Source organism: Pleurodeles waltl, chromosome 1_2 (assembly GCF_031143425.1).
Source record: "Pleurodeles waltl isolate 20211129_DDA chromosome 1_2, aPleWal1.hap1.20221129, whole genome shotgun sequence".
In the NCBI taxonomy this organism is placed as follows: Eukaryota; Metazoa; Chordata; class Amphibia; order Caudata; family Salamandridae; genus Pleurodeles; species Pleurodeles waltl.
The window spans coordinates 798,674,967-798,687,610 of record NC_090437.1 but is presented as its reverse complement, the minus strand read 5'-3'; the positions used below and the strand labels follow the sequence as shown (position 1 = coordinate 798,687,610).

Sequence of the window (12,644 nt, the reverse complement as noted above, 5' to 3'; positions counted from 1 at the left end):
CGCAGATCTCTCGTGGGCCTTCGTCATTCAGCAGTTCCTCTGTTTACCTTGCAGCGCAGTCCTGGTTCCGCGTAGCCGCCATGTTGGGTCACCAGCGCATTTGTCAGCAACATATTCTTCAGGCCCACTGGATATCTATCCGCCTGGCTTTTGGGGAGTATTCTAAGGTGAGGAATCTGTGGTTAGATAAGAGTATCCAACAGAATCACCAGAAATGGTTTTCACAAAGATAAGTCATGTGTTTGTTTTGGTGCAATGCTGGGGGCAAAGGAAGGCAGGGGCATGATCTAGGATCCATGACCCACAGTGATTGGACTCCAAAGTGGTGGGCCTTACACGATGGAGGAGTAAAGTACAATATGAGGCCACGCTGTATTTTGAGGAACTTGGATTTAATATAAAGTAATAACAAATGGGTCTCCTTAGAAAACAAAGAATGAATCAAAAATTTGATTTTCAGCGTTGGAGGGGGAATGCATACTGAAATAATAACATCACTCTGAAAGCATCAACTTTCACAAGATTTGCATTCTTAGCTTTCAGAATATTTCATGAAAGAGTATTTTAAGCCATGCATATACAGGGAGTGCAGAATTATTAGGCAAATGAGTATTTTGACCACATCATCCTCTTTATGCATGTTGTCTTACTCCAAGCTGTATAGGCTCGAAAGCCTACTACCAATTAAGCATATTAGGTGATGTGCATCTCTGTAATGAGAAGGGGTGTGGTCTAATGACATCAACACCCTATATCAGGTGTGCATAATTATTAGGCAACTTCCTTTCCTTTGGCAAAATGGGTCAAAAGAAGGACTTGACAGGCTCAGAAAAGTCAAAAATAGTGAGATATCTTGCAGAGGGATGCAGCACTCTTAAAATTGCAAAGCTTCTGAAGCGTGATCATCGAACAATCAAGCGTTTCATTCAAAATAGTCAACAGGGTCGCAAGAAGCGTGTGGAAAAACCAAGGCGCAAAATAACTGCCCATGAACTGAGAAAAGTCAAGCATGCAGCTGCCACGATGCCACTTGCCACCAGTTTGGCCATATTTCAGAGCTGCAACATCACTGGAGTGCCCAAAAGCACAAGGTGTGCAATACTCAGAGACATGGCCAAGGTAAGAAAGGCTGAAAGACGACCACCACTGAACAAGACACACAAGCTGAAACGTCAAGACTGGGCCAAGAAATATCTCAAGACTGATTTTTCTAAGGTTTTATGGACTGATGAAATGAGAGTGAGTCTTGATGGGCCAGATGGATGGGCCCGTGGCTGGATTGGTAAAGGGCAGAGAGCTCCAGTCCGACTCAGACGCCAGCAAGGTGGAGGTGGAGTACTGGTTTGGGCTGGTATCATCAAAGATGAGCTTGTGTGGCCTTTTCGGGTTGAGGATGGAGTCAAGCTCAACTCCCAGTCCTACTGCCAGTTCCTGGAAGACACCTTCTTCAAGCAGTGGTACAGGAAGAAGTCTGCATCCTTCAAGAAAAACATGATTTTCATGCAGGACAATGCTCCATCACACGCGTCCAAGTACTCCACAGCGTGGCTGGCAAGAAAGGGTATAAAAGAAGGAAATCTAATGACATGGCCTCCTTGTTCACCTGATCTGAACCCCATTGAGAACCTGTGGTCCATCATCAAATGTGAGATTTACAAGGAGGGAAAACAGTACACCTCTCTGAACAGTGTCTGGGAGGCTGTGGTTGCTGCTGCACGCAATGTTGATGGTGAACAGATCAAAACACTGACAGAATCCATGGATGGCAGGCTTTTGAGTGTCCTTGCAAAGAAAGGTGGCTATATTGGTCACTGATTTGTTTTTGTTTTGTTTTTGAATGTCAGAAATGTATATTTGTGAATGTTGAGATGTTATATTGGTTTCACTGGTAATAATAAATAATTGAAATGGGTATATATTTTTTTTTGTTAAGTTGCCTAATAATTATGCACAGTAATAGTCACCTGCACACACAGCTATCCCCCTAACATAGCTAAAACTAAAAACAAACTAAAAACTACTTCCAAAAATATTCAGCTTTGATATTAATGAGTTTTTTGGGTTCATTGAGAACATGGTTGTTGTTCAATAATAAAATTAATCCTCAAAAATACAACTTGCCTAATAATTCTGCACTCCCTGTACAATGTACAAAATTCATTAGGTGAAGAAAACAGAGCAACATTTGTTGTGCTTGAAACAAATCAGTATAACAGCTCTTAAAACCTAACTATTTCTGCCCAGCCCATCTTCATCAATGACTGGATCTTGGCATCCATCATAATCTGGCATTAACACTGGAGTTCGATCTCTTGCAAATCTGGAATTTTTAGGCTATGTAATAGAGTTCTTCTTTTCTGAGTCGGCTGACTGGCTACCCAGGGTCTCCCTCGTGTGTTGGTACCAGGTCTAAAGGTATATAAAATGGTTCAGGACAATTACAGATGAGCCCCCACATCTGGCATATGATTAGAAGGGTTCATTCCTTCCTTGTTCTAAGGAAGAACTGGTTCCAAAGCATACATGGGTTGAAATACCATCAGTGAATTAAGTTATGAGTTTGATGCAGATTTATTGCTGTGGGGCTGAACAAGAAGTTGACAAGTTGACCTAGTTGATAAACTTTGGCACCCATATATATAATATTATCTTATAATTATTTTTATTTTTTATTTTCAGTAACCACATTTTATTGGGTTTAATATCACAAGGTATTATCCACAAACAACAAAACAACTTCATCACATTGTGTCAGAACAAGCCATCGAACAATCATAGTAATGAACACAAACCTCCTCAGTCTAGCGGTAGTCTATGGTATGCTCACCATCTCCCCCATATCTTATCAGGATTTTGTGGGCACACCCTTGCTTAAACAATTCGACCAATATCTCTTTTGGCCACTAAGGAGACGACACCTATGACGATCCCTTTACCCTTTGGCCCCCCAACTTCCTTCAGGAGACCCAGCAGGACCACCCGGGGACTCGGGTCTATGTGGCATCCCAGCACCTCAGAGATCTCTTGTCTCACCCCACTCCAGAAGGATTCCAGACTATATGAAAAGTCAGGGGAAGGAAGAGAACATCTTGTGAATGTGGCTGAAGTACCACACCCCATCTGCTGTAACTGCTGGTGTGTCAGCTAAGTTGCAAGAAAATTTCATTTGGATCATCCAAAGCCTTGAGAAAATCGTCAATTCTCTTGGGGCAAAGCATGCCTCTCATCAAACTCAGACACCCAGCCCTCCCATCTCTGCTATAGAAGGAGGAAACGATCTGGCGCATTGATCAACAGTGAGCAATAGATCATCAATATAGCTCTTTTACCCAAACTTCGCATCATTTGCTTGGCCTCAAAGCGACTATGTTCGGGCATTTAGGCATTTACTGGGAGGTGAGTTAAAGCATGGAGCAGTTGCAATATCGAAACAAATGTGTGTGAGAGGCTGTATTGATATTGAATATCCCGAAAGGACATCATCAAACTCCCCTCCCCCGCAAAATAGCTGATTCCTAGCTGATCCCAGTGGGCTAACCCCATACTTGGCTTGACACCTGTCTAAGCCAGGTACCCCACCACAGTGGTGTTGTGTCGATTAAGCGGTGATTCCAGCAAAAAAAGCGCAAAACTGCTCTCCAGCAAGCAGTGTCACACGTGTACAGGAGGGAGGAGACGGAGGCATTGGGCTGTCTTAAAGCAACCCAAGAAGACCATCGAGACCCATTGGGTGCAGTCCAGACTGGTATGCCGTATTGTCCCTTCCCCCTATAAACCACTGGGTGATTTATTTTTGCCTTGTGTTTTTTTGCTAGGTTTTGATAAGAGAGAACTAAGTCATATGTTTTTTGATTCCTGAGTACTCCTTGTCAATTTGGGTTAATCCTTGGTTCCCTTTTATAGAAGCTTCGGTTTGGGCATTGGGTTACAAAATCTAGGTGGTTTTCAATTCTCCTAATGTGTCTTTTGGATGATTGAGCACTCTAACTTCTTTGAGTGTCTGAAGTGAGTATGTATTTATGGATTAATTTTTTGCTGATCATGTGGTTGCAAAGCATTGGCAGATTACCACAGATTTCAAATTGGTGGTAAGCCATTTGCAAACGGGAAAGACAATTTCCCCTTTGTGAATGGGGCACCAACATTTTTACAGAGCAGGCAGTAGTCCCATGGACCACTGCCCACTCAAAAAAAACAAAAAAAAAGAAGAAGAAGAAAAAAAAGAAATGAAAAATGTTCATGTTAATTTTTTTAAACACATCCCATTTTCCTTTAGGGAAAATGGGCTGCATTTAAAAAAAAAAAACATAAATTGCTTTATTGAGAAAGTAGTCACAGACAGGGTGGTCTGCTGACCCTTACAGGTCACTATCCCTGTGTGTGCGCAGGCCATTCCCAATGGTTCGCAAACTATGACCTGCCTTATGGATATTAGTGAGGCAGGTCCGTGCATACTCATTTGGGAATCGCAAACAGCATCTCAAACACAGTGTTTGTGTCGCAAATATTAATGGTCATACATCTAGCCCCAGGTTTCCTTTTTTGTCCCTCGCTGGCATTGGGTAGGTGTTAGAACCTAGTCACCTTGGTCTCCGCTGGGTTTTTACGTGGGGCTAGAAAGGTGGAAGTTTGACCAATATTATTCTGGTACTTTTTTTATGCTCCTTGATGGTTATCAGACTTGAGATGTTAGGACCTGGTCACCTGAATCTGATTGGTGTTTCGAGTTGGACATTTAAGGTGGGGAGTTGGCTGATATCGCTTCTGCTCCAGGCAAGTCCTAGTGTTTAAGGTGCTAGAACCTGGTTGTTTTGGCTACACTAGTGTTCTACTACTCCACAATTGCCAATGTCACAGCACTAGCTTACTTGTTGCAGCAAGCAACAGAGAGAAAACAACCACCACTGTTCAGCTGATTCATAGACTACAGCACAGCGTTTGATAGGGTGGACCAAGGCACGCTGTGGGAAGAATTAAAAGTATGATGGGCTCCCCCTTTGCTTCTTAAAGCAATAATATCCACATTCCAGGAGATGTGGATCTGGATAAAAACAAGCACCACCATAGTGACTGCCAAAGTCTCAAACAACAACGGCCTCAAACAGGGCTGTGTGCTGGCCCCCCTCGTCTTCAGCCTTTATACTACTGACTAGAGCAAAGCATTAGAAGGTGCCAATTTATTACACCCAGGCCAGGTCAGTTACGCCTTCCTATCCTGCAGTATGCCAATGATAAAGTGATCATGGACAATACTAAGACAGGCTTTCAGAGAGCCCTTGAAGCTGTCCACAGGTACAATAAGGCCAATAAACTCCAGGTGAACCATGTAAGGCTAAAATCATCATCTTTGGGGAAAAAAAACCCACAAGAAACTAGCATTTTGGTGGCTTGAGGGATATAAGAATAACAACAGTCTCAAGTTATAACTACTTAGGCTTTTGGCTAACAGAATGTGCAAAACTAATGGCTCACCTGAAGCACCTTTGGCTGCAGGAGTCGTCCACAGACTAAAACATTTTAACAGCTGCCTGCAAAGTCCATCTGCAGAACCCATGCTAAAAGTTCTGAAAGCAAAACTGATTCCTGCTCTAAATTATGGCTATGTAGCACTGGATACACAACAAAATAACTTCCAAATTTCAGCCTATAAAAAAAATGTCCCTACACCTCTGCAGACCCGAAGTGTGAGGCTGAGACTGGAGCTAGGCCTCGGGAGAATGGAACTAGATTGCCAATGTGACCTATTAAAGTACTACATCAGGGGTCTAAAGGCCCCCGAGAACACACTTAAGGCACAACTCAAAGTAATCTTTGAAGCAGGGGTCTCCTCATGGCAAACATATTTAGCTCAGGCAATCAAGAATTAAAAAATTGAAGCCATGAACCTTCACCGCCTTGATATACCTTTCCCAGTTTGGAAAAGACCAGTGAACCTGCAGGTCCAGATAACCTACCTTGATCGAGATATAAGAAGCCTCTGCCGCAGTACAATCACTGAGGCATTAGAATCTTACTCGGCCTGAAAAGCGCAGCCTCATTTATATCAAGCCTTGGCACCACATACATGCAGGAAAATCTTAAAATGCAGCTCCTTGCCCTACCAATAATGGATTTCAACCCAAATTGGGCAATACAGGGCGAGGTAAGATCATGCAGATTATGCAACTATCACAGAGATTCCTGGCTTCATTTACTGTGCTGCTGCCCCAAACTTTCCACAGAACATCACCTCCTGCCAGTCCTGCTATTTCTGGCCCAAGGAATATGAACCTGTAGAAAGGCCTCCGACATGTGTTTCTCTAGTAACACTTTGATGATTCTAGTAAGGCTGGGGAAATTTCACTGATGTGATTCGATCAGCACTTGTCGTCACAGTTGTAGGGGGTTTCCTCTGAACCTGACTCAGTGCAGTCCATGCACAGTCTCCCCTGCAGTACGCCACCCTTAGGCCTAAAGCCTTTGTCATTCCCTAGCTTGAAAGACTGCTGTACAAGTACTTTCAGAATGAGCTCTTCTCCCACACCCCCAAGATACCATGTAAATTCTGTCTGGATACTACTATCTTTCACATATTTAATGTATGTTTGGCGGATGGGATACTCAGTCACAAACGTGACGGATACCCTGCTCGTCGTTTTACAAGTTCCATAGAATATAATGGAACTTGAAATGCGGCGGACAGGATATCCGTCACGTTTGTGACGGAGTGTCCCATCCACCAAGGTCGTAATAAGGCCCTATATTTTAATTTTGTAATTGAATAATAATGTCCACGTCGCTTCATGTAATGATTTTAAGTAATTGAACATGAATAAATTAATTTATTTACTAGTATTTCTGGTTAAGCCTGGAGGGTGAAAGGTTGGCATATATTTGTTTTGTGGATTTGCTATGGTTCATTTTTATACCCCTTGCTAGGCTTGGCACCTGAGGTGCTAAGACCTTGACACTTTTGCTTCTGCTGGTACTTCCAGCTGGGCATGGATGGTATAGGTTTAGCCAATTGTTTTTTGTATGAGTTACCGTGGTTCCCGCTTATGCCCGCTTGGAGCTTTAAACCTAGTCACTTTAGCTGGGCACGGAAAGCAGAGGGTTGGCCTTCAGTTGTTTTGGGGATTTCCCTAGTTCCCTCTTGTTCTTGTTAATGGGCTTGGATCTTGAGGTGGTAGAGTCTTCTCGCTCTGACTTCCCCTTGTACTTCCTGCTAGGTGATGTTAGTAGAGGGCTGGCCAGCAGGCGTGGCCCGTTCTTTAGGGCGGAGGGGCCACCCCCCCCCACCTTTTGCCCCTCATGAAGAGTGCCGGTCAGGCTGAACAAAGTCAGCCTGACAGACACTCTTCATGTTCAGGTCAGGCAGCCAGGAGCAGACATGCGCGATTTGCGCAGACTCCTGGCTGCCTGAGCTGAACTTTGCTGTGCTGAAGAGGTCACAGCTCCTGTGGGCGTGACCTCCTCGGCTCAGCAAAGGTGCCTCAACGCCCTCTCCCGGATGACGAGGGAAGCGTCACCCATTGACTTCGACCTGGGCGCTTCAGGTTTAAGCCCTGGAGCGCCCAGGGAGGGTTTAAATCAGTGACACCTCGTCACTGAGTGGGGTGGGGTCAGCAGTCTCACTGACCCCATCCCACTCTGTGACGAAGTTGGGACTGCTGCCTTCCCTCATTGGCTGACCTAAGGTCAGCCACCATCCCCCTCCCTCCTAAAACTGTCGGCCGCCATTGCTGGTCAGCAATTGTTTTGATGGCTTATCCTGATTCCCTCTTTTGCCACCCTCTGTGTTTGGGACTGGAAGTTGGAACTGACTCACTTCAGGCATCCTCTTCGTGTTCTACTGGAATACAGAGTCTTTTTTTTTGTAGGGGTTATACTGGGAAGAGTCATAGTGATCTATGTTGCCCCTGGGTTGATTGCCCCTTGGAGAGGCAACTGGATAATTGACTAGTTGCTTCATACATCTCTAGTTCTTCTTGCAGGGCATAGTCCCCTGCTGGGTTGTGGGATATTTCCTTCATTGGGCTATGGCTTCTTCACCAATGTGTTCTAGTCAATTGTCTTTTGTTGACCTCTAATTTTAGGTTAAGCCCAGAGCTCATTGTTTGGAGCTTTTGCCTCTACATGGCCAATGGAGATTTTTGGTTCTATCTGGTATGCTGGTTCGTTTCTTAATGGTTTTAAATATCCAGCGATTTCTTTGCCTCGTCGGGGCCTGCAACTCAAAAGTCCCAACCAACATTACCCTTGGTTATTTATTTTCTAAACGGAAATGGGCATGGAATAGGGATCAGTTCATGAGATTACTGCTTTGGCATATCAATGAATAAGTACTGGGAGGAGGAAAGATTCAGGAAGTAATGCACTGATTACTTATCAGTAATCTTCATTACTACGATTATCCTTCCTCGTCCCAGGCTTAAAAATGACTGCGACCTCGATCCTTGGTGAAAGGGGATTATAGATACAACTTTCACTCTCTGCCCCTTTTGTTTTCCTCATGAGAGGAGGGACCTGTATGAAAGGGAATGGTGGCGGACAAGTTGTTTTCAGCTTTACTACGTCACATGCTTTGTAAGGAGAGGGACAGACCACATTAAGTCTTGGGTTGTAAAAGGATAATCCAATTGTGGAGTCCGCAGCCCAGTAGTGGAATTCTTTGTCTGCTTATCTAGGAGGAGCCCAGCTTGTCAAAGTTCAGAAAAGCAGTAAAGCAAGCAAGATGACTCTGGATGAATCGTTCTCTTTATGAAATTACAAATGCCAATTTCCATCTTTAAGGTTGTTTACCTTATCCTTTGAATGTATCTCTTTCGAACTTGTTAGGTCTGTGAAAACCTAAATCCTGTCTCAATCATGTTCAGTTACTCTTATGTAGTACAGTGTTAAATATTACATCCAAGAATGTATTAATGTATAATATTTAAATAAGAATGTCCTTTTATACGAGTTTATAGCTTCCTGTGTCATTTAATAGGTTACTCAGTGGCGGCTGGTGATATTTGAAAGTGGTGGGGCGTAAACGTTTGTGATGAGTGCCATGTGGTGAGCAAGCATAGTGAGCAAGCCTGAATGTCATAAGGGGATTCTGGGAGTTCTACCCCTGAAAAAATGTTGACAAAAGAGTAGGCAAAGGGTGAATTTTCAAGCAAATTTGAGAAAGCAAGAAGGTTAATAAAGCAACTGTGTAATTGTAGTTATTACCTCAAAGAAATTTCACACAATAACGACATAGGTAGCTGCTTATTTACTATATATAGCCAAAGAAATTCATAGCAGACTTTGAGATAATAATGCAGTGACTACCTCACAGATTGTACTGAGGGCCAAAGTGTGAGAACAAGAAGATCTAAATCGGCATGTAAGTGTAAAGAAGTGAGTGAGGTGGAGTTTCCATTGGACTTAATTAGTCAGATATTTACCCACCTGAAATAATTTGAGGTGGGTACATGTTTTACTAATTAAGACAAATGGAGTGTGTGAGCCATTATATGTGGGATTGGAAAGAAGTGTTCCCAAGTGACTAGTGAGTGATTGTGTAAGTTTGAGGATTTTGGAGGGTGTGTGATTGTGTGTATTTGTGTATGAGTTGATGAGAAACAAGTTGTGAGGACATTTGAGTGTGTGAGGGCATTTGAGTGCTAGCAAATATACACATGTTGATAGCACATACTTAAGACTAAAAACCGATGGTCTTCGTAACACTCATTTTCAAGTGGTAATGATCATCTGCCTTTGTTCCATAAATCACACGCAATAATGCACTGAAGCTGTACACTGTGAATGCAGCCCCCCGCATCACCAATAACTAAAAGTGCTTATTCAAATCTAAATCAATTGAAGGACTAGCCTACCACTTTCTACCACAGAAGACTTGTCCTTTTATAACCAAAGACTCCTTTCTCTTCGCTTTCCATCACTGGTCCCTTGCCTAAATTGCCAAATGCAACGATGATTAACATTTGCTGTGAACATTTGGCCTGTCCCGACAGCAGTATATGAGAAAAACCGGAGGTTTGGAAATAAAAAAAACTCTAAGTGCTGTTTGAGTCTCAGCGCTGGCTCTAGTATATCCTGTGATTCTGGGAAGTCACTTAACTTCCTGGCGCCTAAAGATTTCTGAGCTTGTGCAATGTTTCCAGGAGGCTCCTGTAGTGTGTGCCAGTAACTTTGGGTCGCGTTTGTGGTGTGCTATATAAAAATAAAAAATACAAACTCTCCCCTGTGAACACCACAAGGCACATGGTGGCAAAGTACAAAGAGCCTGGTGGGTTGGTTCACTTTATACACAGTTAATTTGTGCATGTCATACACTTTACATGGGCGCAGAGAGAGACTGCTAAGCAAATGGAAATAAATAACGCAGTCATGGATGATTGCAGCTGAAAAGGAAAGTAGGTGCCAACTGTTGGAAAGTACCCTCCTTTTGGCATGCTTATCCCCACTTTTTGCCTGCTGTCAGTGTGTTTTGACTGTGTTCGCTGGGATCCTGCTAACAAGAACCCCAGTGACTGTCCCCTCCCCCTCTAAATTTGGTTGTCCCCCTGACTTTGGACACCCCACAATTGGCATACTGGTGCCCCCATATACGTCCATAGTATAAGGTACTTAGGTATCCAGTACATTCGGGCACCAGGGGTTCCCCATGGGCTGCAGCATGTATTATGTCACCCATGGGAGGCAATGCAAAATGTGTCTGCAGGCCTGCCATTGCAGCCTGCATGAAAAGGTGCATGCACCCTTTCACTACAGGTCACTGTTAGTCACCCCTAAGGCAGGCCCTCCTAGCCCAGAGGGCAGGGTGCAAGTACCTTTGTGTGAGGGCACCCCTGCATGAGCAGAGGTGCCCCCTCAAACTCCAACTCCATTTTCCTGGACTTCGTGAGTGTGGGGAAGCCATTTTACATGTGTACTAGACATAGGTCACTACCTATGTCCAGCTACATAATGGTAACTCCAAACTTAGACCTGTTTGGTATCAAACATTTCATATCTTACCCCAATACTGTTGCCAGTATTGATTGTATGATTCCATGCACACTGGGCACTCCTTACAGGACCCCCAGCATTTCTACCACCATTCTTACAGGGTTTTCCGGGCAGCCCCGCTGCTGCCACCCCAAAAAGGTTTCCTGCCCTCTTGCTGCTTGATCTGACCAAGCTCAGGAAGTCAGAACAAAAGATTTCCTTGGGAGAGGGAGGTAGCACCCTCTCTCTTTGGAAATAGGTGTGACTGGCTTGGGAGGGGTAGCCTCCCCCAGCCACTGGTTTTGCTTTGAAGGGCACATTTGGTGTCCTCCATGCATAAACCAGTCCACATAGTTTTAGGGACCCCCAGTCAAAACACTGGACAAATAAAAGGGGAGTGACCACTCCCCTGTCGATCACCAGTACAGAGGTGGTGCTCAGAGCTCCTACAGAGGGTCCCTGGGTTCTGGCATCTTGATTCCAGTTTGGAAGGGAACTCTGGGAGCATCTGAGTGGCCAGGCCAGGCAGATGACATCAGAGGCACCCTCTGATAGATAGTTACCTGATTAGATGACCAAGCCCTCTCTTTGGGCTATATAGGGTCTTTTCCTCTGGGGTGGGTCCTCAGATTCGGCTTGCAAGATTCCAGCAGGACTCGTCTGCAACCTTTCCTTCGACTTCTGGCAACTGCAACTGGAACCTCCAGGACCCGACAAGCTGCTTCCAAGAAGAAAGGACTCTTCAGCAACATTGTTTCCAGGGTCCCTGCCAGCTTTTCAACAATTTCCTTGCCGTGCATCCTCAGAAGACTGCAACTCTTTAGCCTGCACAAGAAGAAGGAATCTTCCTTGGAGTGAAGGAGTCACTTCCCTGCAACCTTAGGCACCTACATCAAGCTGTCCTGCTGAGCTGCGTGGATCCTGGTGGTCCGGAGTAGTCCTCTTGGTCCTCTCTGCCAGCTGTACAACCTTGGTGGAGCTAAGCCCTTGTCTTCCCACACAAGACAGTACTCAGTGCACTGTGTCTCTTGCAGCTGCCAAGGCTTGTTTGTATCTCCTCCAAGGGATCTTCAGGCGACGTGTAGCTCCAGCCCTCGGCACTCCATCCTGCAAAGCACAGCCTCCTGCGTGGTTCTCCTGCAACGTGGGATCCACTTCTGTAGTGCTGCTTGGGCTCCTTCTGCGACTCCTGTGTCCTCGTCCTGTGGGTGCTGCCACTGCTCCTGTGGACTCTCTGCAATGCTGAGGGTCCCCTGTGACTCCCCTTGCTGGGTTGAGTACTCCTGGGCCTTGCTGGTCCCCAGCAGCACCTCTTTTCCACTAACCGCGAATTTGCCTTTGCCAAGGCATGTTGGTGGAAATCCTGCACTGACACCCATCTGCAATCTTCCTCCCGGCGTGGAACATCTTCTGCATCTGGAACTCTTCTCCGGTCCCTGGGCTGCATTGCTGACCTGTTCTTCAGTACCGTCCACCAACTCCTGCATCCACAGCTGGGTGGGTAGTACCTCCTACTCCTCCTGGACTCCACTGTGACTCTTGGACTTGGTCCCCTCCCTCCACAGATCTTTTTCCTTCATGAACCCACTTTTGGTTTTCTTGCAGTCTTCTCTGGGTGTCTTCTTTTTCTTCTTTCCCTCCTTTTGGGGGGTTTGGGGAAAAACCAGTGTTTTACTCCTGCATTC

The 12,644-nt window shown here is 44.9% G+C and overlaps 1 protein-coding gene across 5 annotated transcripts in view; it reads left to right on the top strand.

Annotated features, from left to right (window-relative positions):
• NEK1 (NIMA related kinase 1) overlaps positions 1-12,644 on the top strand; it is an 800,483-nt gene that overhangs the window by 358,810 nt on the left and 429,029 nt on the right. The gene's annotated exons all lie outside the window — the stretch shown is intronic.